This window comes from Narcine bancroftii, chromosome 10, assembly GCF_036971445.1.
Source record: "Narcine bancroftii isolate sNarBan1 chromosome 10, sNarBan1.hap1, whole genome shotgun sequence".
In the NCBI taxonomy this organism is placed as follows: Eukaryota; Metazoa; Chordata; class Chondrichthyes; order Torpediniformes; family Narcinidae; genus Narcine; species Narcine bancroftii.
Genome location: NC_091478.1, coordinates 104,282,289 through 104,306,958, shown reverse-complemented (window position 1 = coordinate 104,306,958; position 24,670 = coordinate 104,282,289). Strand labels below are relative to the sequence as shown.

Sequence of the window (24,670 nt, the reverse complement as noted above, 5' to 3'; positions counted from 1 at the left end):
ATTAAGTCTCTTGACCAGGCACCTCTAGTGAACTTTGAGGCATCCAAAAGCATTTTCTATCACCATCTTTGTCGAGTTCAAACAGTGGTTAAAGCTTTGCTACCATTGATCGAGTGTGTGGTGGTTGGTGAACTCCTTCACCAGCAACTTCCTAAGGGGTATGCTGGGTCTCTAATTAGATGCACGGGGATTTCCACTCCGCTAACAGTTCTGGATTTCTGAGGGCAGAACAATGAAGATGTACAAGGACTTTATGCAACTTCTGAAATCACAATCAGTTCACTAATGTTTTCTAGTGGCCGTTTTACAATAACAAGATAGAACCTGACCCTTGGACTTGTCATAAGCTTTATTTGAAGAGTCAGTCGGCCATTCCTTCAGTTTAACATCTAAACATCTCATTGTCATTGTATTCTATATGGTAACATATGACAAGAAAACACAAATTATTGTGTGATCCACACATAAATCTCTGTACAATGGGATATATAAACTTTCTTCATGTGGGAAGAGTACCTGCCCTGACCTTCAGTCTTTCTGTAGTTGGCTAAAACTCGAGCATCAGGCGTGCGGCCAGGCCAACCCACATACACATCCATGAAGCTGGAAAAATAAAGGAATGAGTGTGTAGATCAACATATGAAACACATTAATTGATAAAGGAAGATAATTGTAACTCAGGCCAAGACCTTTACCAGTAGTTGTGGTCCACAACAGCTTGAAAAACAATCGAGTACCACCCTTTCAGATTGTAGTAGGCTTGTATGTCATTGTGTGGGGGGGGGGGGGGTAATGATGGGAATCGATGGCACCAGCACACATCCATCTATTGTCACACGCACCACGGCCGTTCGACAAAAGGTTTAGAAAGGGCCCTCCTCGACGCACCATTACCCTGGTGTACCAACACACACACACCAACATCAAAAATACAACCGATGGGTCGATATTCACGTAGGGCAGAACCACAAAGCAACAGTGAGTCTAAGCCGAGATTCCAGAAGCTGTTACCAGTTTGTTGTCTTACGCCTGCCTCAGGTTGGGCTCAATGAGTTCCAATACAATCAAAGTGTCCCGAGACATACGGAAATGACTCCATCACTCATCTTCATCAAAATTGTTAAGGACATTAGAACAGAACACAGGCCTCTAGGGTCTCTCCATCCTCCACATTCTTCTATCAGAGACCAGCATGAATTGACTCAGAAGAACCAAATGTCATCATCTACTCAGGGATCCCCAAACTTTTTAGACCATATACCCTTTTATGGAATCCTTGGGCAAATAAATAATAATAATAAATAAATAAATCCGTTGATTTTCATTCTTTGGCTTGGCTTCGCGGACGAAGATTTATGGAGGGGGTAAAAGTCCACGTCAGCTGCAGGCTCGTTTGTGGCTGACAAGTCCGATGCGGGACAGGCAGACAAGGTTGCAGAGGCTGCAGGGGAAAATTGGTTGGTTGGGGTTGGGTGTTGGGTTTTTCCTCCTTTGCCTTTTGTCAGTGAGGTGGGCTCTGCGGTCTTCTTCAAAGGAGGTTGCTGCCCGCCAAACTGTGAGGCGCCAAGATGCACGGTTTGAGGCGATATCAGCCCACTGGCGGTGGTCAATGTGGCAGGCACCAAGAGATTTCTTTAGGCAGTCCTTGTACCTTTTCTTTGGTGCACCTCTGTCATGGTGGCCAGTGGAGAGCTCGCCATATAACACGATCTTGGGAAGGCGATGGTCCTCCATTCTGGAGACGTGACCCATCCAGCGCAGCTGGATCTTCAGCAGCGTGGACTCGATGCTGTCGACCTCTGCCATCTCGAGTACTTCGACGTTAGGGATGAAAGCGCTCCAATGGATGTTGAGGATGGAGCGGAGACAACGCTGGTGAAAGCGTTCTAGGAGCCGTAGGTGATGCCGGTAGAGGACCCATGATTCGGAGCCGAACAGGAGTGTGGGTATGACAACGGCTCTGTATGCGCTTATCTTTGTGAGGTTTTTCAGTTGGTTGTTTTTCCAGACTCTTTTGTGTAGTCTTCCAAAGGCACTATTTGCCTTGGCGAGTCTGTTGTCTATCTCATTGTCGATCCTTGCATCTGATGAAATGGTGCAGCCGAGATAGGTAAACTGGTTGACCGTTTTGAGTTTTGTGTGCCGGATGGAGATGTGGGGGGGCTGGTAGTCATGGTGGGGAGCTGGCTGATGGAGGACCTCAGTTTTCTTCAGGCTGACTTCCAGGCCAAACATTTTGGCAGTTTCCGCAAAACAGGACGTCAAGCGCTGAAGAGCTGGCTCTGAATGGGCAACTAAAGTGGCATCGTCTGCAAAGAGTAGTTCACGGACAAGTTTCTCTTGTGTCTTGGTGTGAGCTTGCAGGCGCCTCAGATTGAAGAGACTGCCATCCGTGCGGTACCGGATGTAAACAGCGTCTTCATTGTTGGGGTCTTTCATGGCTTGGTTCAGCATCATGCTGAAGAAGATTGAAAAGAGGGTTGGTGCAAGAACACAGCCTTGCTTCACGCCATTGTTAATGGAGTAGGGTTCAGAGAGCTCATTGCTGTATCTGACCACATACTTGAAAATAACCGCATGGGTGGGCAAACTGTTTTTTTTAAACTCACATTCCACCTTAAACAATCCCTATGCTGTAGATACTCTGTGATTAGTAAGGGATTACTTAAGGTGGGATGTGGGTGGAAAGAAAAAGGTTGAAAACCACTGTTTTAATCATCCCTCATTGACTCGTTATGTGCACAGTTTCAGAACTCCAAAGGAAATGGGTCAATGACAATTTTTATCAAGCAAAATATTTCAGTAACAATTGGGTCCAGAGCAATGATTCTCAACCTTCCCTTCCCACTCACATCCCACCTTAAACAATCCCTTACTAATCACAGAGCACCGATGGCATAGGGATTGATTAAGGTGAAAGTGAATTTTTAAAGAATGGTTGCCCACCCCTGCTTTACAACATGCTTTATAACAAGCAAGCAGGTGATTACAATAGCAGTAAAAAAAAAGCCTTTGCTTCCTGCTGGGAAGATCGTAAATGGAGCTGGGTCCAAAGTCTTCAGCTTTGGCTGCAGCCAGAGTCAGCTGGCGACTCCATTTTCAACATCAGGTGCAGTGCTGTTCGCATTGAAAAAGTCACCTTGGGCTCCTGGGCAGGAGCGTGGACCTTGGGCTCTATAATTCTTTCAACCCCAAGAGTTAAATCAACCCCATGGAATTTATCTACCCCCTTTTGACTCAATGGCATTTTTTAACCCCGGGGTCAATAATGACCACTTTGGAGACCCCTAGTTTATGGTATCTAATGTTCGTGCACTTTCTGTTTCTTTTCTATGTTTTTATTAACATTTCATAATATATTCAGCATAAGGAGAATAGAAATAACACAATTAAAATCCATCTACATAAGTATCAGATATAAATTCCAAAGAGTAAAGATGTGACAAATTAGAAATAATTCTCCCAATGAAGAAAACAGATAAAGAAATGTTTATATTATTTATGAAAAAAACTAATCTACTAATTTTATATCATATATATAAGCCAACTGAGTGGCCTATCCCTAGGATCTGTCAAATAGTTTAAAACATAGCTCTGGTCCACACCTACAAATAACAAAAATGGAAAGAATTTTATTACGTTTGGAAAGGAAGAGTTAATTCATAGAATAACGCTATTTATATCCCATGAAAGCAATAAATGATTTCCCTGTTTCTTCAAATTTAGTTGTTGTATCTAAAGTAGAACTTCTAATTTTTTTTCTACATTTAATAAAGACATAACATGAGAAAGTCATTGAAATAATGTAGGAGAATCAGAGTCTTTCCATTTAAGTAAAATGGTTCTTCTAGCTAATCGTGTAGAAAAAGCTATGAATCGATGTGCAGAAGTAGGTAAACAACCTACATCTGAAATTCCAAAAAGAACAGTTAAGGGGTGAGGCTGTAATTGAATATCCAGTATCATTGATTGAGCTTTTAAAATATCTTTCCAAACTTTTTCTAACATGGGAACATATGAGGCAATGAAGCCACATCAGTATTTCAAGTATCTCAAGTAGAGCTCGTATTAGGAGATGTGAGCTACTTTATCTTTAGATATAGAAGCTCTATAAATTATTTTAAACAGTAATAAAGAATGATGTGCACAAAGTGAAGAAGTACTAAGTCTTGTAAATCTTCCCCACTTTCTGCCTCAAACTTCTCCTGCTTCACTTCACATTCTCCAATGTTTTTTCTGATAGCACAAACATGTCATTCACATGTATGTGACATTGTATGCTTAAAAAAGTTGAATACGATACACCAAAGATTTGCTTGTGTTCGAAGAGGGCAAAATATGTACATGACCAGCGCCAGCACCTGCTGTTCAACCGCCATTATTGTGTACAGAGCAGTGTCACTGCCTGGCGTGTATATTTTACATCACACCAACACCTCTGTACGACACGCCCCACTTCTTTTGCTCCAGGAAGCCGACTTGTTGTTTAAAAAGAACTCACTGACCCATCATTTTCTCTGTTCTGTGTGAACAAGCAACTCGGCTTCCAGAGACGGGTTGGGTTTACGGCAATAACACGGATTTTTAGTGTAAAAAGAGTGTTACACTCACAGAATCCTACCTTAATGTATAAGACATCTCTAGACATCTCATACCTCTTATCCTACTACTAGATCTGGCCCACCAAGGAGGGCATGGGGGAGGTGTGGTGAGGAAGCGCAATGGTATGTTGGTCAGAGGGACTATTCATAACCATATGGCCATTTACACCACAAAAACAGGCCTTTTTGTCCCTACTAGTCCATGCTGAGCAATTTCTCCCACCTAGTCCCACTGACCCACACTCGGCCCATAACCCTCCACACCTCTCCCATCCAACTTTTCCTTGAATATTAACATCGCTCTCACTTCTACCTCCTCTGCTGGAAGTTCATTCCACAACCCCACCACCCTCTGTGTGAAGAATTTCCCCCTCATGTTTCCCCTAAACATTTCCCATTTTACTCTCAATCCATGTCCTCGTGTTTGAATCTCCCCCACTCTCAGTGGAAAAAACCTATCCACATTGACTCTATCTGTCTCCCTTATAATTTTGAAAACCTCTTATCAAATCACCCCTCAATCTTCTATGCTCCAAGAAATAAAGTCCCAGCCTGCTCAACCTTTCCCTATATCTCAAACCCTGAAACCCTAGCAACATTCTCATAAACTTCCTCTGCACTCTCTCGATTCTGTTTATATCCATCTTGTAATTCGACGTAGAAAACTGCACACAGTATTCCAAGTTAGGCCTCACCAATGCCTTATACAACTTTAACATAAGATCCCAACTCCTGTATTCAATACTCTGATTTATGAAAGCCAACATACTAAATGCCTTCTTCACCACCCGACCCACATGTGATTCAGCTTTCAGAGAATTATGTACCATGACTCCTAAAACCCTTTGTTCCACTGCACTCTTCAATTGTCAACCATTTAACGTGTATGACCTATTTTGATTAGTCCTACAAAATGTAGCACCTCACATTTATCAGTATTAAACTCCATCTGCCATCTTTCAGCCCACTCTTCTAACTGTCCTATATCACCCAGTAACCTTTGTATCATCTCTACAAATTTACTAATCCAATTTACCACCCTATCATCTAGATCATGAATAAATATGACAAAGAGCAGAGGACCCAGTACTGATCCCTGAGGCATTCCACTTGTCACCTGCTTCCAATTCGACAAACAATTTTCCACCACTACTCTCTGGCATTTCCCATCCAACCATTGTTTAATCCATTTCACTACTTCATCATTAATATCTAATGCTTCCACCTTCCTTATTAACCTCTTATGGGAAACCCTGTCAAAAGCAAGGGAATCTTCACCATTGGCTCTAGACCTCATGAAGTCCCGTGGAATGAAGTCAAACAAGCAAAAGGAAAAACTCTCTCCTGATTACTGCCTTCCATCTCTACCGATTGTCTCCATTCTCACTGTAACTTAAAATGCAACTATATTTTACCCCTTCTATTCCTATCACCCACAGATCCAAATACTCCAAGGTAAAGCCACAATTCACTAGCATTTCTTCCCATCTAATGCACTGCATTCAATGTTCACAATTTTGGGGAAACCAAACACTGAGATTGGGAGCACTTTGTGGAATACTTGAGTTCAATTTACAAGAGAGAACTGAGCTGCCACTTGCTTGTCATTTTAATTGTCCATTGCACTCCCACGCTAACCTATCTGTCTACATTCTCCTGCACAGTTATAATGACAGCTAAGGCAATAGCAATTCATCTTCTTTCTGGCCACATTGCAGTTTTCTGAACTCAGTACTGACCAAACATTTCAGGGAAATCACTTTTTTCATTTTTATCAGAACTAGTTGGTTCTGTGGTAAGTCATATATGATATAAGCTTCCTTCCCCTCTCTCCACTTGCAAGGCTTGACTTGCTGGGCACTTCCCGCAGCTTTGCACTTCTTAGCATTTTTGTTCCCTTGCATTCCTTTCTCCCTCTCTCTCTCTCTCTTTCTCTCTATCTGTCTATCTATCTCACTTACTCCTTCATCCATCCATCCATCAACTAGGTAATGTCAGCATGCCCATGGCAACTCTATCTTCACACAGTAAGAAATACTCCTTTATCTCATCCATTCTCCTCTAACCTCTCTGTGGCTTTAAACCAAATAGTTTTTTTTTCGCCCCATTTCAATGAAGAGTTTTCAACCTGAGAAACTAACTTTGCATCTCCTTTCACAGGAGCTGCCTGAGCTCCAATATGTTTTAATGGTGTTTATTTTACTCTTTATAAGTACCCTGCTTCATTGCTTCTGTAGTGGTTAAGTTATCAGACTAATAATGGAGAGACCTCGACTAACAATTCAGAGACCAAAGCTCAAACACTACAATGGTAGCTGTGGAATTTCAATTCAGTTAATATTCTGACATTTAAAATAAGCATCATCTAATAATGATGTCTTTAAAACTACAGGTCGATCGTAACCTACAACTGGTTCACTGATGGGCTTGATGGAAAGAAATCTTTACATTGAGTCTAGGCCAAGAGGGCACAACTTTAAAATTGAAGGGTGCCCATTTAAAACAGAGATGCAGAGAAATTTCTTGAGCCAGAGTGGTGAACATTGGGTGATTGTGGAGGCTGTCATGGATAGAGATTGGTAGGTATCCAGATAGTCAAAGTATCAAAGGTTATGGGGGGGGGGAGGCAAGGGAATGGGGCTGAATGGAAGAATGGATCAGCTCATGATGGAATAATGGAAAGTACTCGACACTCCTATACTTTATGGTCTGACCAAGATGTGACAGAAATCTCCCAACAAGGTAGTTGCCTCAGAAATGGCAGAGCCAATCAAGGATGAACAATATGTTAAATACTAGTTATGCCCCAAAAAAGGAATTAAGTTGCATAGTGTTCCTTCAGCTCCTCCATGATGAAGAACACTTTGAAGATCCACTAAAGGTTGCAAAGACATATAATCCACTTTAGGTGGGGGGTTTCAAAGACCATCGTGAAAATGACGATAGCTCCACCACTGGCCACCTCTTAAATGGCCTTCCGTGTTTTTCCATAGTCTGTTATGAAGAACAATGAGGTCATTCAGTCCCTCAAATTTATGCTGGCTAAAGAGCAATCCTATTCCATTTCCACTAATTTCCCCTTCAAATTCACCCTGCCCTAGATGTAACTAATAATAGGTACAATTCACAGTCGTCGTTAAGCCTACCAATCCATACATTTGATATATGGAGGGGGAAAAAATTGAACCCCAGAAGAAAACCACACAGCCTATGTCTGCAGTAAGGTTCAAACTTGGGTAGCTGGAGCGAAATTGTTGCACAGTCAGCTGATGAACTTGTCACGATGTTCTGTCACTGGACTCTATGTTTGGGTCCATTCCAGTTGGAATTCTCCAAAATTATGCTGGGTCAGACCTGCTGTGGCACCGGAAACCTCAGCTGATTTGAAGCGAGATGTGAGGTCTGGAAATACAGAGGCAAAGACTTTTTTAAAAATTATTTTACTGTAGTTCCTTTTGTTTAATATTTTCAATTCTCCCCATTTACATTTTTCTGCTATTTTAATCTAATGTTAGGTTTATCTATTTTAACCCATTTAGCAATTTTAATGAGTTATTTCAAGCTTTATTATTTCCGAATTAAAAACATTGAATTTAAATTACAAGAATGCCAAACCCTGATGCATCATTTTCACCTAACTGCCCTCTGCAACTCCCAGAGCTTTGCCTTTTCTAAAAGCCTGCCTCATGTGTTCCTAGGGTGAGGATTTTTCTCCACGCCATCTAAGACCAACAAGTGCCGGAGATAATGGCCCTCTACATCGAGCAAAGTTGACTGTAGCCGTGCGGAATCCATGGGTGACATCCAGTCCGGTCCCACATAATCCAGCCAAATACCCTTTTGTGAGTCTTGAATGTCACCTTCAGGAAAACCAGTGCTGGAAATGGAACACTTTCATTGGACATTTAATGTCAACACCAGGTATATGTGGCGGGATAAGCTGCAAAATGTGCCTTCCTGCTCACAGGTTAACTAAGAGAACATCGAAAAGGAATATATTCTCTCTTGTCTGTCATTCTGGACTATTCGAAAGAGATTCACTACCCTAATGAATTGCCCAATACTCTAATGGTATCATGAAGAAGGCACATCAGCAACTCTACTTCTCCAGAAGGTTATGGGAAGTGTGCTGGCCAGCTGCATCATGATCTGGTATGGAGAAAATAGTACTCCTGAGTGGAAAGTCCTGCAAAAGATAGTGGACACAGCCCAGAACATTACAGGCAAAACCCTCCCCATCAAGAATATCTACAGGAAATGCTGCCATCAGAGAACAGCAGCGATCACCAAGGATCCATATCATCCAACATATGCTCTGTTCTCCCTGCTCCCATCAGGAAAGAAGTGTAGGTGCCACAAGGCTCACACCACCAGGTTCAGGAACAGCTGCTCCCCCTCCACCATCAGACTCCTCAACAACAAACTCAATCAGGGATTCATTTAAGGACTCGTACTTGTGCACTTCATTGATTTTTTTTCTCTCTGTATTGCACAGTCAATTTACTTACATTTCTTTATTTGTTTTGTGATGGATTTGTGTTAATATTAATCTTTAGTTTCATGCCTCACCACCTCATCCTCTCTGTCAGCCCCTCAATTAGTGAGGGGAGCTGGGGGGATTCCATCCCATTTCAACCAGAAAAAGTCATGAGTAGGAAACAGCCTGAACACTGCCTGCTGAGATGCGACAAACCCATAAACCCCTGATGTATATTTTATACCTTTGTTGTGAATGTCCTAAGTGTTATGTATAATTGTGATTGCTTGAGTATTAGGTGTTAAATGTGGAGGGTAAGTGGAAGGAAAGGGGAAGGAAAAAACTTGAAATCAAAACTTTTGTATAAAATTTACAATTGTAAATTGCAACTGGCATTGATATTGTTAATGTTAACATTGACAATTTTGATAACTGAGTTTAAGTCTGGAAAATCATAAATAAAATATTCAAAAAATTAATCTTTAGTTTAATGTTAAACTATATTTCATATATATATATATATATATATATATATATATATCTTAGTAAAGTTAGTTATGGGTGGACAGGGTCACACACAGGTCACAGCACATTTACAGATACAACATTGCACCCAGAGAGAAAAAGGTCATTTTGCAATCACCGAGAATGAAAGATCAAGACCATAATGGAACTGAAATAGGTCTTAATTGACAATGGCTGTGTACACACAACATACTGCTGGCAGCTGTTCAATTATGCATGTTCTTTCCTGAGTGACATATACTCAGATTTTCTGTAGTCATAGCCACTTAAACCTCTTGGACAGAGATGAGGTCATCTGTCATAATTTTGTGTTTTGAGGATATGAAACCGAAACAGTGGTGATGTGATGTCATGTGATTTCAGAGAAATATATAACTGAAGGCAGAGAAATATTTTGGATACTGAAGAGATTGATCATCCTGTGAAAGACACAGGGGTGAAACAGTAGTCTCTAGAGAGAGAGAGAGGGAAGGCTATTCTGTATTGTACTATCCTTTTCATAGGAGATACTCAAAATAAGTTGCTTTAAAGTAAGTAAGACCATTTTGCTCTTGATTGAGAAAGAAATCATCATGAAGACCACATTTCTGTAACCCTAACAAGATAAGGGCGAAACTTATGAAAATGCTCGTATGAAGAACATCTCTCTAAAAAAACAACTCATCAAAAGACTTGTGAGTTTGAAGAGAATGGAAGGCATGATGTTTAAAAGTGCTTCATAATGATTTCTGAATTATGATTTAAAAATCTTCAAGCATCACAAGATGTTGTTTCAGACTCAAGCTCAAACCGTAATGGTTTGGATTTTAACAGTCACATATTCACATATCTACATTTGCACATAGAGGGGTTAAATTTAGAGATAAGTAAGAAATGTTATGTTATTAATAATTTAATAAAAACTATTATTTTGAATTTACCATTGTCTAGTGAATTTCCCATTGCTGTTCCTTTGAAATAGGCTATTTCAACGTTTGAGTTACAGGGAAAGGTTGTGCAGACTAGGGCTTTTTTCTCTGGAGCGTAGAAGATTGAGGAGGGAACTTGATCAAGGTGTTTAAGATTTTAAAAGGGACAGACAGAGTAAATGTGGATAGGCTTTTTCAATTAAGAGTGGGGGAGATTCAAACTAGAGGGCATGGTTTAAGATTGAAGGGGGAAAATTATAAGGGGAACATGAGGGGAAGTTTCTTTATGCAGAGGGTGGTGGGGATGTGGAATGAGCTTCCGGCAGACATGGTTGAGGCGGGATCATTGGTTACATTTAAGGAAAGACTGGATCGTTACATGGAGAGGAGAGGACTGGAGGGGTATGGACCGGGTGCTGGTCAGTGGGACTAGGAGGGTGGGGATTTGCTACGGCATGGACTAGTAAGGCCGAACTGGCCTGTTCTGTGCTGTAAGTGGTTATATGGTTATATGGTTAGTTTATAACAAATGTTGTTTTAGTTTGTAACAGTTTGCATGTATACATATCTTCTTGAGTACAATGTTTTACACTACAAAGTGTTTTGCATCACCCACAGGAAAAAGAATCTCATGGTTGTATGTGATGTCATGTGTGTACTCTGACAATAAATCTGAGCTTTGAACTTTTTGAACTTTATTTTGTGCAAGGAGAAGTGATTAAGGCACCATAAACAAGTTTTACAAAGAACTCTCACTGCCCACCATATGATGCATCTTGTATTTATGAACTAGAATTTAAATTAAGGGCAAGGCCAATGTTTTAATAAATTCCTTCATTCTGCCAATCTTTGCTTCTTTCTTTATTGATGATTAAATAACCAAATTAAAAGAAATGCTATATTCCCATTGGGATTTGTTTTAATGCTTGAGTGTGGTTTTTTTTGTCTATTCTTCAAAAGAGGTAAATATGGCAGTAAAAATATAGTAAGATCAGAAATTTAAAAATTAGTTTGTTCTCAGTTAAACAATCTTGTGGTGTAGGAAGGAAATAAAAAAAACAAATGGGGTTAATGCCTTCTATTTATTACCAAAGGTTTTACTGAGAGGAACTGCAACAAAATATTCCTGCCTTGATCAAAATGAGCAAAACCAAAACTGCTCAGTCAATTTCATTTACTTGTTGGGTCTTTCCTTGTAGAAATAAGACATTGTAGCGTGTGGTGCAGTGAACAAAGCATAACAGGAATCGTCTGTGAGCTGAACCAACAGAATTGTTTAATAGAACCTTCACAAGAGTTTAAATAAAGACAGTTGGTGCACTCTCACCATCACCTGACCCCAGAAGTCGCCTGGCTCCCAGAGTCCTTTGCACACACCACCCCCCCTCCCTGCCAGCCACTGGGAACTCCTGATCCTGCGGGGGCCTGCAACTGCGGACGCCAGTTCGATAGTGGAGTGGCGTGGTTCGTCACATGAACCCCTCAAGAACCAAATTTCGGAGGTGACACCGCAGTCTTGCCTAAGCAGCTAGAGTGATCCAGCGGACACCCTTTGCGCCGGGGAATGCTACCAGTACAAGTTGCTCCAGGTCCAAATATGCTGGCTTTAAGGTGATCCTCAGAAACACTCTCTTGTTTACCTCTCCTGCCTAGAACAAATGTTGTAGCGTTATTCCGCAGTACTATAGAAGTGCCCTCGTATGGCCATTGCTATGGCGTCCTGTGAGCATTCTTGTGAAGGAACACATACTTAAGCTTGGCTGGAATGTAGAAAGCCACAAGTCCATGTCGGGTAGTCAGGACCAGTGCCAGTGCACTCATCTTCTCTCTCAGGCATGGGAGACTCCTGCTGCCCATGCGCTGCTGGGCTGAAATCACCTGACACTGTTAGGAGGGGCTCCATACATCAATTCGGCTGAGGAAGTAGTCAGATCTTCTTTTGGCATGGTAAGTATACCTAACAGTACCCAGGGTAATTCATCCATCCAGTCCGGACCCTGGAGGCGTACCGTGAGGACTGTCTTTATGAGTCGATGAAAATGCTCCACTATACCATTAGACTAGGGATGATAGGTGTTATAGATAGAGAATTTAGGTTAAAATGGCTTAAGTTAAAATGTGATGATTAATCATAAAAAGGGAAGCCAGAACGGACAGGGAGCTTACTAGCAGCCAAGGACAAAAAGTTCAGCTGGATATGTTTTTTAAACATATCTTTTCATGGTCATAGTGAGAGACATGCAGGAGACAAAAGATTGATAAGAAGGGTGAGAAACAGAATTTAGTGTATGTAGAGTTCGCAGCGTACGTAACGAACGTGATAATTAAAAATGCAGTTGTACTTAGAATGCTTTTGCAATACTAACCAATTAAAACAGTATTAATAAGAAGGGGAAGGGCAAACAACAAGGGTATAAAAATCAATGCACTGTATGTATCGGGGCTTAACTGGTGAGAAGCCAGTTGAGTCCAACTCTGCAGACTTGTAAATAAAGCTTGTCGTGTCATCAGTTTTAAAGAGACTCATGTGTGAGAAGTTTTATTTCTGACAAATCTGCAGGAACAAGTTACAGTTCGTTGAGAGAACTGTGGTATATCTGGGACACCAAATAAGTAAAGGACAGAAACGGATTACCCCTGAACGGATTGCGGGAATCACTAGAATGCCGTTACCCCGTAATAAGAAGGAAATAAGACAATTCCTGGGACTCTTAGGTTACTGTAGGTTATGGATAGAGGACTACTCAGCGTTGGTGAAGTTTATGTATGAAAAGCTGACAAATGAAAATGAATATCCATTGAAATGGACCCAGGAGGAGGAGGGATGGTTTGAGGACTTGAAGCATCGCCTGACACGAGCCCCGGTACTCACTCTGCCCTCTTTAAAACAGCCCTTCCAGCTATTTGTCACTCATAACCAAGGAACAGCTGTGGGAGTTTTAACACAGGAAAAAGGCGGTCAGCGACACCCAGTGGCTTTCCTTTCCAAAATGATGGACCCAGTGTCTCGCGGATGGCCGACGTGTATCCAGGGAGTAGCGGCTGCTGCTCTGTTGGTGGAGGAAGCATGTAAACTTACTTTTGGAGGAAAGATGACTGTGTACACCTCCCATTCTGTGAGTGTTTTATTAACACAAACTGCCCATCGATGGCTGACTGATTCTCGCATATTAAAGTATGAAACCATTTTAATGGTCGGAGAAGATCTACAGTTTGCAAAGATTAATAGCTGCAACCCAGCTCAGTTTTTATACGGCAGTGAAACAGAGAGAGAGGTGGAGCACGACTGTGTCGAGTTGACAGATCTTCAGACCAAGACCCGAGAAGACCTTTGCGATACTCCTCTGGGAGAAGGATATGAATTCTACATTGACGGCTCCGCCAGATGTGTTGACGGAATGAGAAGAAGTGGGTATGCTATAATAGAAGGAAATACTTGGAAAGTAGTAGAATCCACGAGACTACCCGGAAGCTGGTCAGCACAGTCCTGTGAACTATATGCCTTGCAGAGAGCCCTCAGAATACTGGCAGAGAAAACTGGAACGATTTACACTGATTCCAAATACGCATACGGGGTAGTGCATACCTTTGGTAAGATCTGGAAGGAGCGTGGTCTAATTACATCAAGAGGAAAGGAATTGGCACACGAACAGATGATTACTCTGACTTTAGAAGCCTTGACATTACCCCAGGAAATAGCAGTGGTCTACATACCAGGCCATCAGAGGGGAGATACCCCGACAGCAATTGGAAACAAACTGGCTGATGAAGAAGCCAAAAGGGCAGCCATGCAACAAGAAGTCCGTTTGCTGACCTTAATCCCAATAAGACAAGGCATAAAGAAGGCTCCCATTTTCACTGCTAAGGAAGAAAAGGACATGGCTCAGCTGGGCTCAAGCCAGCTGCCTGATGGAACATGGAAGACACCAGATGGAAGAATGGTTCTAAATAAAGAAATAACTCGCAATATTTTAAAACACCTGCATCATCAGAGCCACTGGGGCACCCAAGCCTTATGTGACACAGTGCTTCGAGAATATGTGTGTAAGGGAATCTACACCTTGGCCCAACAGGAGGTGCAGAACTGTCACCTATGCACAAAAATTAATAAGAAGATAATGAGGACAGGGACCATGGGAGGTCAACCATTAGCCATACGCCCTTTTCAAAGTATCCAGATCGACTTCACAGAGTTACCTCAAGTCCAAAGATGGAAGTATCTGTTGGTGGTAATAGGTCACTTTACCCGATGGGTGGAAGCCTTCCCAACAGTAAATGCTACAGCCTCTACAGTAGCTCGCCTCCTCCTAGAGCAGATAATCCCCAGATATGGTATAATGGATTCTATAGACTCAGACAGGGGTCCACATTTTTGTTCAAAAATCCAGCAATTGATTTGTAATGCATTGCAGGTCTCTTGGAAATTGCATACCCCTTGGCATCCACAAAGCTCAGGGAGGGTTGAACATATGAATGGAATCCTAAAAATGCAATTGACAAAATTAATGGTGGAAACTAAAATGCCTTGGATAAAGTGTCTGCCCCTGGCTTTATTGAGAATTCGTACTCCCCCACGAAAAGATGTAGGGTTGTCCCCTTATGAAATGATGTTTGGGCTTCCCTTCTGGAGTACAGTTGAGGGGTGTCCCACCTTGGGGGAAGGGGATATATTTGTTAGGAACTATTTACAGGCACTGTCACGCTCTCTTACAGATTTACGAAAGAGAGGACTATTGGCACAAACACTGCCTCTAGACTTTTCTTTACACAAAGTGGAACCAGGAGACTGGATTCTCATCAAGACCTGGAAAACTGAAAAACTCCAGCCCCAGTGGGAAGGTCCATACCAAGTTCTCTTAACTACAGAGGCTGCAGCACGAACAAGAGAGAAGGGGTGGACGCACGCATCCAGATTTAAGGGACCTGTAGAGGCGCCTCAGGACCCTGATACGAACTCAGATTGGACTTGTGTTCCTGGAGAAAAACCTCTTACCTTGCGATTTCGCAGAAAGACTTGATTCACAATGTTATTGTTATGTTCTTTGATTTTTCTTAGTTTGCCTATGTCTTTATCAGGAGTGAAATGTAAGAAATGCAGAGACACAGTGGTCCTGTTTCAGGACCGCACTTGGGGAAGTAAGGAGGGTAATTTTATTTCCCATACCTCAGTTCCTGAGAAATGCTGGGCAGAAAATACCACCCAACATCCATATACCCCTTGTGTGGAAAGAGGAGGAAATACTATGGGTCATTATATACAGATTCCTAATACCACTCCTTTCCCTCTTGACAGTTGGTAGGGTGACTCAGGCCTACCATGCCCTGATGGACTCTGGTTTTGCATACACCAGCGTACTGTTCCAATGAGAAGTTGTGGGTCATCGGAGGTATTTTATTCCTCCTGCTTGTTTTGCCCTGTTTTATTCCCTGTCTACGCAGCCTAGTGATTTCCATGGTCCAACAGGCTATGCAACCAGGGGAACTGGGAGACCCCGTTAGAATTTTACTTCAGCACGAAATTAATTTATCATGAGACGTTTCTCTTCCCCGAGTTAAAATCCCCATTCATATATATATATATAATACACACATTTTAAAGAGAGAAAGGGGTGGATTGCTATAGATTGAGAATTTAGGTTAAAATGGCTTAAGTTAAAATGTGATGATTAATCATAAAAAGGGAAGCCAGAACGGACAGGGAGCTTACTAGCAGCCAAGGACAAAAAGTTCAGCTGGATATGTTTTTTAAACATATCTTTTCATGGTCATAGTGAGAGACATGCAGGAGACAAAAGATTGATAAGAAGGGTGAGAAACAGAATTTAGTGTATGTAGAGTTCGCAGCGTACGTAACGAACGTGATAATTAAAAATGCAGTTGTACTTAGAATGCTTTTGCAATACTAACCAATTAAAACAGTATTAATAAGAAGGGGAAGGGCAAACAACAAGGGTATAAAAATCAATGCACTGTATGTATCGGGGCTTAACTGGTGAGAAGCCAGTTGAGTCCAACTCTGCAGACTTGTAAATAAAGCTTGTCGTGTCATCAGTTTTAAAGAGACTCATGTGTGAGAAGTTTTATTTCTGACAATAGGTTGGAGTATGGTGCAGCTGCGATTGCAGACCATAGCCCGGACATGAACTGTGCTCCTCTATCAGAGGAGATGTCCATAGGTAAACTGAAACAGGCTATCCAATGAGCAATGAGGGCTGATGCACAAGCTGGAGTGGAGGGGTCCAAGAGAGGAACAACCTCTGGCCATCTTGTAAATCTGTCCACCACAATAAAAAAAAGTGAGTAGCACCTCTAGAGAGGGTTAACGGCCCGACGATGTCAACATGGATACGATCGAACCACCTCTGCATTGGGAAGAAAGTCTGCAGTGGATCCTTGATGTGGTGCTGTAAACTACTCAAGAAAAATTATATGTATACAAAAGAGAGAAATGTAAACAAAGAAAGAAATGTAACTAATTGACTGTGTGATACAGAAAAAATATTCAATCATAAATAATGTGCAAAGTAAGTCCTTAATTGAGTGGCTGATTGAGATGGGTGTTTGAGGTAAAACATGAAAGTCTGCAGATACTTTGGTTGAAGTAAAAACATAATGCTGGAGAAACTCAGCAGGTCAAACTCAGCAGGTACTTTATGTAGCAAAGATAAAGATACAAAACCAACTTTTTAGGCTTTGCCCTTCATCAAGGAGTTTGTTGTTGAGGAGTCTGATAGTGGAGGGGTAGCAGCTGTTCCTGAACCTGACGGTACGAGTCTTGTGGCACCTGAGGGCAGCAGCAAGAACAGAGCATGTCCTGGGTGATGTGGGTCTCCATTACCCTTTTATTCCTTTTTATTCAAAAAGTGTTTACGTAGATGTCCATTTGAAGGACTGTGACCTAAAGGTCAGTGTGATAGTACAGATCTATCACCAATGTATATAGTGTATATAGTTACAGTATCTAGACTGTGCTTACAGCAATTGGCTGAGAGCTTAGCCACGCCTACTGTCTGGGCCTTAAAGGGTTGTGTCCCTAGCCAGGTCGGATCATTCCAGACTGGTCGGATCATTCCGGACTGGTCGGATCATTCCGGACTGGTCGGATCATTCCGGACTGGTCGGCCACCTGTGAAGAGCTCCTGTCTTTTGCTAATAAAAGCCTTGGTTTGGATCAACAAGTCTTTGGTTCTTTCGACGAGCTCTACAATCAGTGCTGTTAGTTCTGGAAGGTGATATAAGGCTCTTTTAGGGTCAACAAGCCACTTTTGTATTTTATGATGTCATAGCTGCTATTTCTTTGCACACAGAAAGATAACACATAAAGTGAGAATGAAAAGATCTGCTAATTTTAGTGATATGAATTGAAGGACAAATACTCTGCAGGGTATCAGTGAATAGCTTTTCTTGTTTTGCATACATCTGAGAGGATAGAATGTCATCTTACAGACTGAACCTTCTACAGCAAAATTTCTTTGGACTGCATTGGTTCTCAAGCTGCAGCTTTTATGCTGAAGCTTTGACCCAGCTACAGATGCAATATTCACTGCACTGAGGTTGATGGTAAATGTAGCTAGAATCCCCCTTTCCTATGCTTTCAAAGTTACATCATTTAATATGTGAGTGCACTGAATTAGTTTGGTTACAGGTTTATGCACATTACCGAAACATAGCCATTTGTGTTTCAACAGATTGTTGGCATCTGACAGTTTGTGCAGACGGATTTCAAAGGATGAATTTTGTGAATGCTAGATTTCACATTTATCTAAAAGTTACAGATCGACTATATTCTCTCACAGCTGTGAATTAACTATTCAATAAGTATAGCCTTTAATGAGGCGGCTATGATAAAGAGTATCAACATCCTGGGATTCAGCTTCTTTCAGCCTGAAATGAGAATGGTCAAATGATAACGAGTTTATTATCAAAAGTAACATACACAGATGCACCACATAGGTACCCAAGATACACCAACTACAATAATGTACATTAAATTACTCCAGTATGGAAATAAATGATACATATAAAGGATAGATAGGTAAATAAATATTCACAGTTACAGAGGAGAAAAGGGTACTTCAGGTGGTCCCGGAGTTTGTGGTTAGGGTAATGAGGAGAAGTGCAAGAGCCTGTAGCCATCGGATAAAAGATTTTCTGGAACCTGAAGGTGCTGAACACCAGATTTCTCTACCTTCTGCCCAAATGTAGTAGCACGAAGAGGTTGGGACCATGGTGATGGGGATCCTTCATGTCGTTGGCTGCCTTCTAGAGGCACTGCCTCACATGGATGTCTTCGATGGAGGTCAGAGCCAGTCATGAACTTGGCTACATTTGCTACTTTATACTGCCTTCTGCTTTCTTGAACACTCATATTACTATACCAGGCCGTGATGCAACCAGTCAGTATATTTTACACAATATTCCGATAGAAGTTTGAAGAATTATCTGATGACATGCCAAATCTCGTCCTTCTTCACTGTTGCCTCAATGTGTTAGCTCCAGGAGAGGTCCTCTGCTATATCAATTCCTAGAAACGTGAAGGTACTAGCCCACTCTACCACCATCACATAAATGAAGAGAAGTCTGTAGGCCCTCATCCTTCCTTTCCTGACAACCACAATAAGCTCCTTGGTCTCGATGACGTGGAGAGGAATATTTTTGTTCTGGCACCACGCAATCAGATTCTTTAACTCCATCCTGTATATTAACTCATCATTTCCTATTATTCAGCCAAATGACAGTAATGTCTAAACAAATTTGTAGATTAAATTGGAGCATAACCATGAGGGAATAGAGCAGGGGACTAAACACACAACCTTGAGGCTTGATGAGCTCAAAGCAAGATAATTTTCCTCAGATTTTTAACTCTTATAAGATTCTAATTATCCTTTTAACATTTGTTCTGTTAAAAACTTTAACTATTTTTCTAACTATCAAGAAAAATTGTATGTTCATTCCATCTCATCAGTGTCTGTTGATATTTGGAATCTGTTATATCTCTATGAGTGTGTAAATATCCTCCATGTGAGGCAAAACTGATGTATTAACTTGAGTGAGATTTTAAGTAACAGAGGTAAAGCAAAAGCCTTGGGAAATAGAAAACCAGCACCTAAAATCTGCCAAAAAATTAAGAAAGGATCCCAGTTTCATAGCTCACTACATGTGTGAAGTGAAATGGAGCTACATGGATGGTATCAACCTCACCTGAGCTACCCCAGAGGTGGTCATTTTTAACACACTTCACAGAGGAGTGCCAACCAACCTTTTTTTTTTATTTAGAATTTTTTAAAATTTAGACATACAGAATAGTTACACGCCCTTCCAGCTCACAAACGCCTGCCACCCAAATGCTTTATTTAACCTACAACCCCGGTAGGTTTATTTGAAAGGAGCACCCAGAGGAAACCAATGTAGCCAATGGAGAACGCACAAACTCCTTACAGATAGCGCAGGATTTGAACCCGGCTTGCTGACACTTTAGTAGCATTGAGCTAACCACTACATTTACCCTGAACTCTACCAAGTTACTGGCTAAAACTTTTTTTTTCACGAATTGTGATAAAAATGAGCAGTCAACAATTCAAATTCACTGAAAAACGTCGGGTATTGGATTACTTTAAAAGTGTTGTCTTCCTAAAATTTCTCAATAGGTCCATCAGCTGACTTTTTTAAATGTTACTCATGATGTGTGATTTAGCCCTGTTAGCACATTTCTGGTGCAATAGTTCATCGGACAAGAGCTGAAAATGCAAAGCTGAGAGCTTAAGAATGGTTTGACCTCAACTTTAAATCATAAATAGGCTTGGAAATACATAAAAGCTAAAGTACTACCTGGATTCACTAGACCTCACTGGAAATGTTCAACAAGGAGCTAACAAGCATACATTTCATACAGTATTCAGCATCTGTGTGCCTTCTTGTTTAATTTCATGCAGTATTGCCTCAGCTTTCTTGTATGTCAGAAATGGATTATTTACTACAATGTGCAGCATTTCAGATGGATAAAATGTTTTCTGTACCTTGCTTCCTTATGCCATCAAGCAAAAGGAATACATTCCATGGAATGTTAATACAAGAAGGTTTCTATTGGCTTTTATCATGCCTGTAGTGTTTGGACAGAAAGCTTTTTGTCCATCTGAGCTGATTGGAAATTGCTGCTAATTTGGTTAAAGTCCTTACGTGGGCAGTGAGATGCCTGGCAATTTCAGCCAGGAAACTAATATTGACATATTTGGAGGTACTGATGCTTTGAAGTGGATGAACATAGAACCTGGCAGCAAAGTCTGGGCCCTTGGTCCCAAGATGATGCTCGGGAAATTAAAAAGAATAGTTCGTTTTTTTAGTTTACTTCATGGCTCCACAAGCATAATTCATCCTGTTGTCAATCCATCCAAAGCTCTTCATGATCACTTTCTTCTCCCTACCCTTTCTCTCACTAGGGAACAATCAACCTGGGTGCCAGACAACAATCCCGACCCCTCCTCAATTAGTCACTCCAATAGGATGTTGCTGGATAAGCAGTTCGTGTTTGATGTGGAAATAGGATTGGGTCTCAGAATGGATCTGCCTTGTCCCAGCTTCCCAAGACGAAGTTGACGGACACTCTCCACCCATCTGGTTTGTACTTTGTGTTAACATAAAAATATAATAATCAGGGATTTATCTCTCCAGCCTACTCCATCTTTTAAGTAGATCATAGCTAATTTGATGGTAACCATAATTCTACAGTCCCATCAACTCCTACTTATCAAGAATCTATCTCATCAAGAAAAGCATAATCATTATTTCTCCAGATGGTTTGGTGATCTTGGTTACTGGAATTATACTGTTTCCCAAGATCACCAAACCATGGAAGATTATAATGAGACAATTATTAAGCTTGATACAGACCAGCATCACTAAACTGGCAAACTCACAAAGCAACCAAGGACTTGAAGGGTTCAGGTGGTTTTGAGACTGCGGATCAATAATCAATAACTGAGGAGGTTCAGGAGGTTCTATGTCAAGATGACGGACACAGGGTCCACAGTCACTGGAACTGCTGGAAGAACTCAGTAGATCAAACAGCACCTGTGGGAGGCAAAGGAATGGTCAACATTTTCGCATCAGGACTGATGCAGGGACTCAACCAGAAATGGCAAATTGACAGCATTTGCATGGGGGGCGGGGGGGGGGGGGGGGTGCTTCTTCTAAGCTGACATCAGCTGTGCCTCAGCTACAGAAAGTTTTGATTCTAAGTCCCATGCTGGTGAGTATGTCCTCCCTGGAGCGAACTGGAGTTGAGTGTTAAGTTCAGGGCTCATGGTCCAGTGTAGAAGTGAAGGGGAGCTCCATTATTGGAAGCAATAACTTGAAATAATAATCCATGGGATCATTTACATCCAGCTGGTCTCTGTGGTGCACGTAAAAGATCCCAAGCATTATTGTGGGAACACAAAGGAGAGAGTATCCCTGTTGACTTGGGTGAATGTGCAGTCCGTAATCAACATGAATGAAATTGGATGTCCACTGTGTAACACATTGCTGATTTGTGGGAACCTGTCTTTCTTTTTCTCAGGCTTCAGTGTGATGCAGGATGAATAAAGCTACTGACAGCTGACTGTATGCAAAACCTCAATGAAAATGGAAAATATTCTGCTGCTCAGCACCGAGATCATTCACCTTGATGAACAGAACATTTACCCACAAAGGAGAAGTGGGTGAACTCTAGCATTATCAGCATGGGAATCCCATGGGAATGTGGTTGCGCGGCTGAACCCTTGTGACTGAATGAGTAGCTCTGTCTGATTGAGCGTAGATGATTTTATGTGTTTTGAGTGTGTGTATTTTTATGCGTGTGTTGTGTGTAAACATGTCTTTAAGTGTGTGTGTCTGCGTGTCTGTCTCTCTGCTTCTCAAATTGTTTAAAGTTAGTACCACATGGGCAATGAGATTCCAGGCAATATTATAGATTCTTTGCATGCAAAAAATCATGAATAAAGATGCCAAACATATCTAGTCGTATATCCTGCACCCACCAAACTGCTGAACACCCAACTTCTGTTTCAGACTCCCAGATTGTCCAGTTTTATTAACAGCTCACTTTTCTCAGCTAATTTTCAGTCTTTATACAGTCCAATTGTGTATGCTTCATTCCCAGAGCAAGGGTTAATGGTAAGATGAAAGTGCATTCTGCTTTCAGTGAAGTTTCTGTTTCCACCTAGAGTTTTTTGAGGAATCCAGCTGTCAAGAAATTCATGGGATTGTCCATGAAGTTTCTGTTTTCATAAGAATTCCAGGTAGTCTGTGGTGGCTGGCTGGATGAAAACCCAAGCACTGCAATTATAAACCTAGTTGCTCGCCTCTGATATCACGATGTTCAATGATCTTTCAGAAGCTCCCATTTCCAACCTGCCTCTCCAATCCCAAGCCAACCCTACTCCTTCCCCTTTCACACCGCCAAATAAAGTGGGTTGAACCGGCCGATTTAGTGGGTCCGGAGCAGGCAATCTGGCGGTGTGAAAGGTCCCAACTGGGCAGGATGAGTAAAAATCAGCTGCGTTCTGACTCTTGGAAGAGGGAAGCCCACCTGAGCCAACTCTTGGTAAGGGGAAGCCCACCTGAGCTAACTCATTAATCACTCTGTGGCGGTGTGAATGGTCTATGTGAATTATACATTGAACGCATATGTACTTTATTCCTGCTACGATTTCACTGCGAGTACGTAATACGTCACTTGTGATATCACTGCTGGAGGTGGGACACCCCCCCCCCCCCCACTTAGATCCAAGAGATCCAGGTGAAGCAGGGAAATCATGGTCTAGTGTGAATGGCTTATCGGGTACTGCATGCCCGCTTCCTAGGAGGGTTGGCTGTATGAAAGGGACTTAATACAAAGTGTACCTCTGCTTTGTGAGGGCCCACTTGGGTTTGTACTTTTCGAGGTTTTGCATGTAATACCTGGTTACTGCACATTAACAAATCCTGATATTTGCATTGTTTTTATTCACAACCGTCTGCACATCACACATGCAACACACTCGTTTTCCCATTGCTCTCATGAAGCCATAACATTATTTCTGCTGATTGTCTTTGGTCATCTTCACAAGCTCTGTTACCTCCCACTGACTCTTATGTTTCACAACTCTCTGAAACGGCTTGAAAAATCAGTCTCATATTTTCCTCTGAGATGAGTGCACCACCACGCTATCTACTACATTCCCAAATTCAGCCCCTTATTCACATCGTTTGCTGAAATCCTCATACATATTACCTCCATACTTGACTGTTCCAACTGGCATGCGTGGTCTACCACCTATAACCTTCAGGTCATCCAAAACTCTGGTGTTCATGTTCCAACTTGTCTTCTTATTGAGGAATGATCTCCCAGAAAAAAGCTTAGTCATTCTTCACCTATTCATTAATTTAAGTTAATACGCTGAACTAATTCAGAGCCAATGCCAGGGGTGGTGGTGGAGGCTGAAACATTGAAGAGACTTTGAGACAGGCCCATGGAAAAGTAGAAGAGAGGGTTATGGGTTAGGGAGGGTTGAGCACTTTTTTTAAAGGAATATATGGGTAGGCTTAACATCAAGGGCCAAAGGGTCTGTACTGTGCTGCAGTGTTCTATGTTCTAAATGTGGACAGGGTGATAAAGAACCACATACCTTCATCAGTGAGGGCATTGAGTATAAAAGTTAGGAAGCCACATTGCAAACGTACAAAGCTTGATCATGTTCCAGAGGTGCCCTGTTTGTGATTCAAGAAAAGGCCTGATAGATGTTTATAAAATTATGAGAGCCATCATAAGTCACAATCATTCTCCCAGGCTGGAAATATCAAATACTAGGGGGCATAGTTTTAAAGTGAGAGAGGGAATGCTTAAAGAAGTTATGCGGGGCAAGTGTTTTTTAGACAGAATGCTAGAAGTAGATACGATAGCAACATTGAAGAAGTATTTAGTCAGACACTAGTATCATCAGATATAGAGGTAGGCAGATGGGATTTGACAGATTAGCACCATGGTTGATGCAGACCTTGTGGTCTATAGGGCCTTTCCTTTTGTTTGTTGTTCTGTTCTATGTTCTATATGGGATTAGTATCTATATGGTTAACTAGGATGATGGGGATTGAAGGGCCTGTTTCTGTGCTGTTCAGATATAATTCCATAATTTATGATCCAT

At 41.6% G+C, this 24,670-nt stretch overlaps 1 protein-coding gene and 1 long non-coding RNA gene across 2 annotated transcripts in view; one reads left to right on the top strand and one right to left on the bottom strand.

The window, feature by feature from the left end:
- Positions 1–331: 331 nt before the first annotated feature.
- The window catches only part of irf8 (interferon regulatory factor 8), a 115,422-nt gene continuing 91,083 nt past the window's right edge, over positions 332–24,670 (bottom strand). Inside the window, exon 13 of the transcript XR_011345983.1 lies at positions 332–603. The gene's annotated coding sequence lies outside the window, so the exon portion shown is untranslated. The remainder of the gene's footprint in view (positions 604–24,670) is intronic.
- LOC138745064 (uncharacterized) lies at positions 11,889–23,242 on the top strand. Its single transcript, XR_011345982.1, has 3 exons — positions 11,889–12,122; positions 20,948–21,125; positions 22,066–23,242. It is a non-coding gene; the product is annotated as an uncharacterized lncRNA (long non-coding RNA).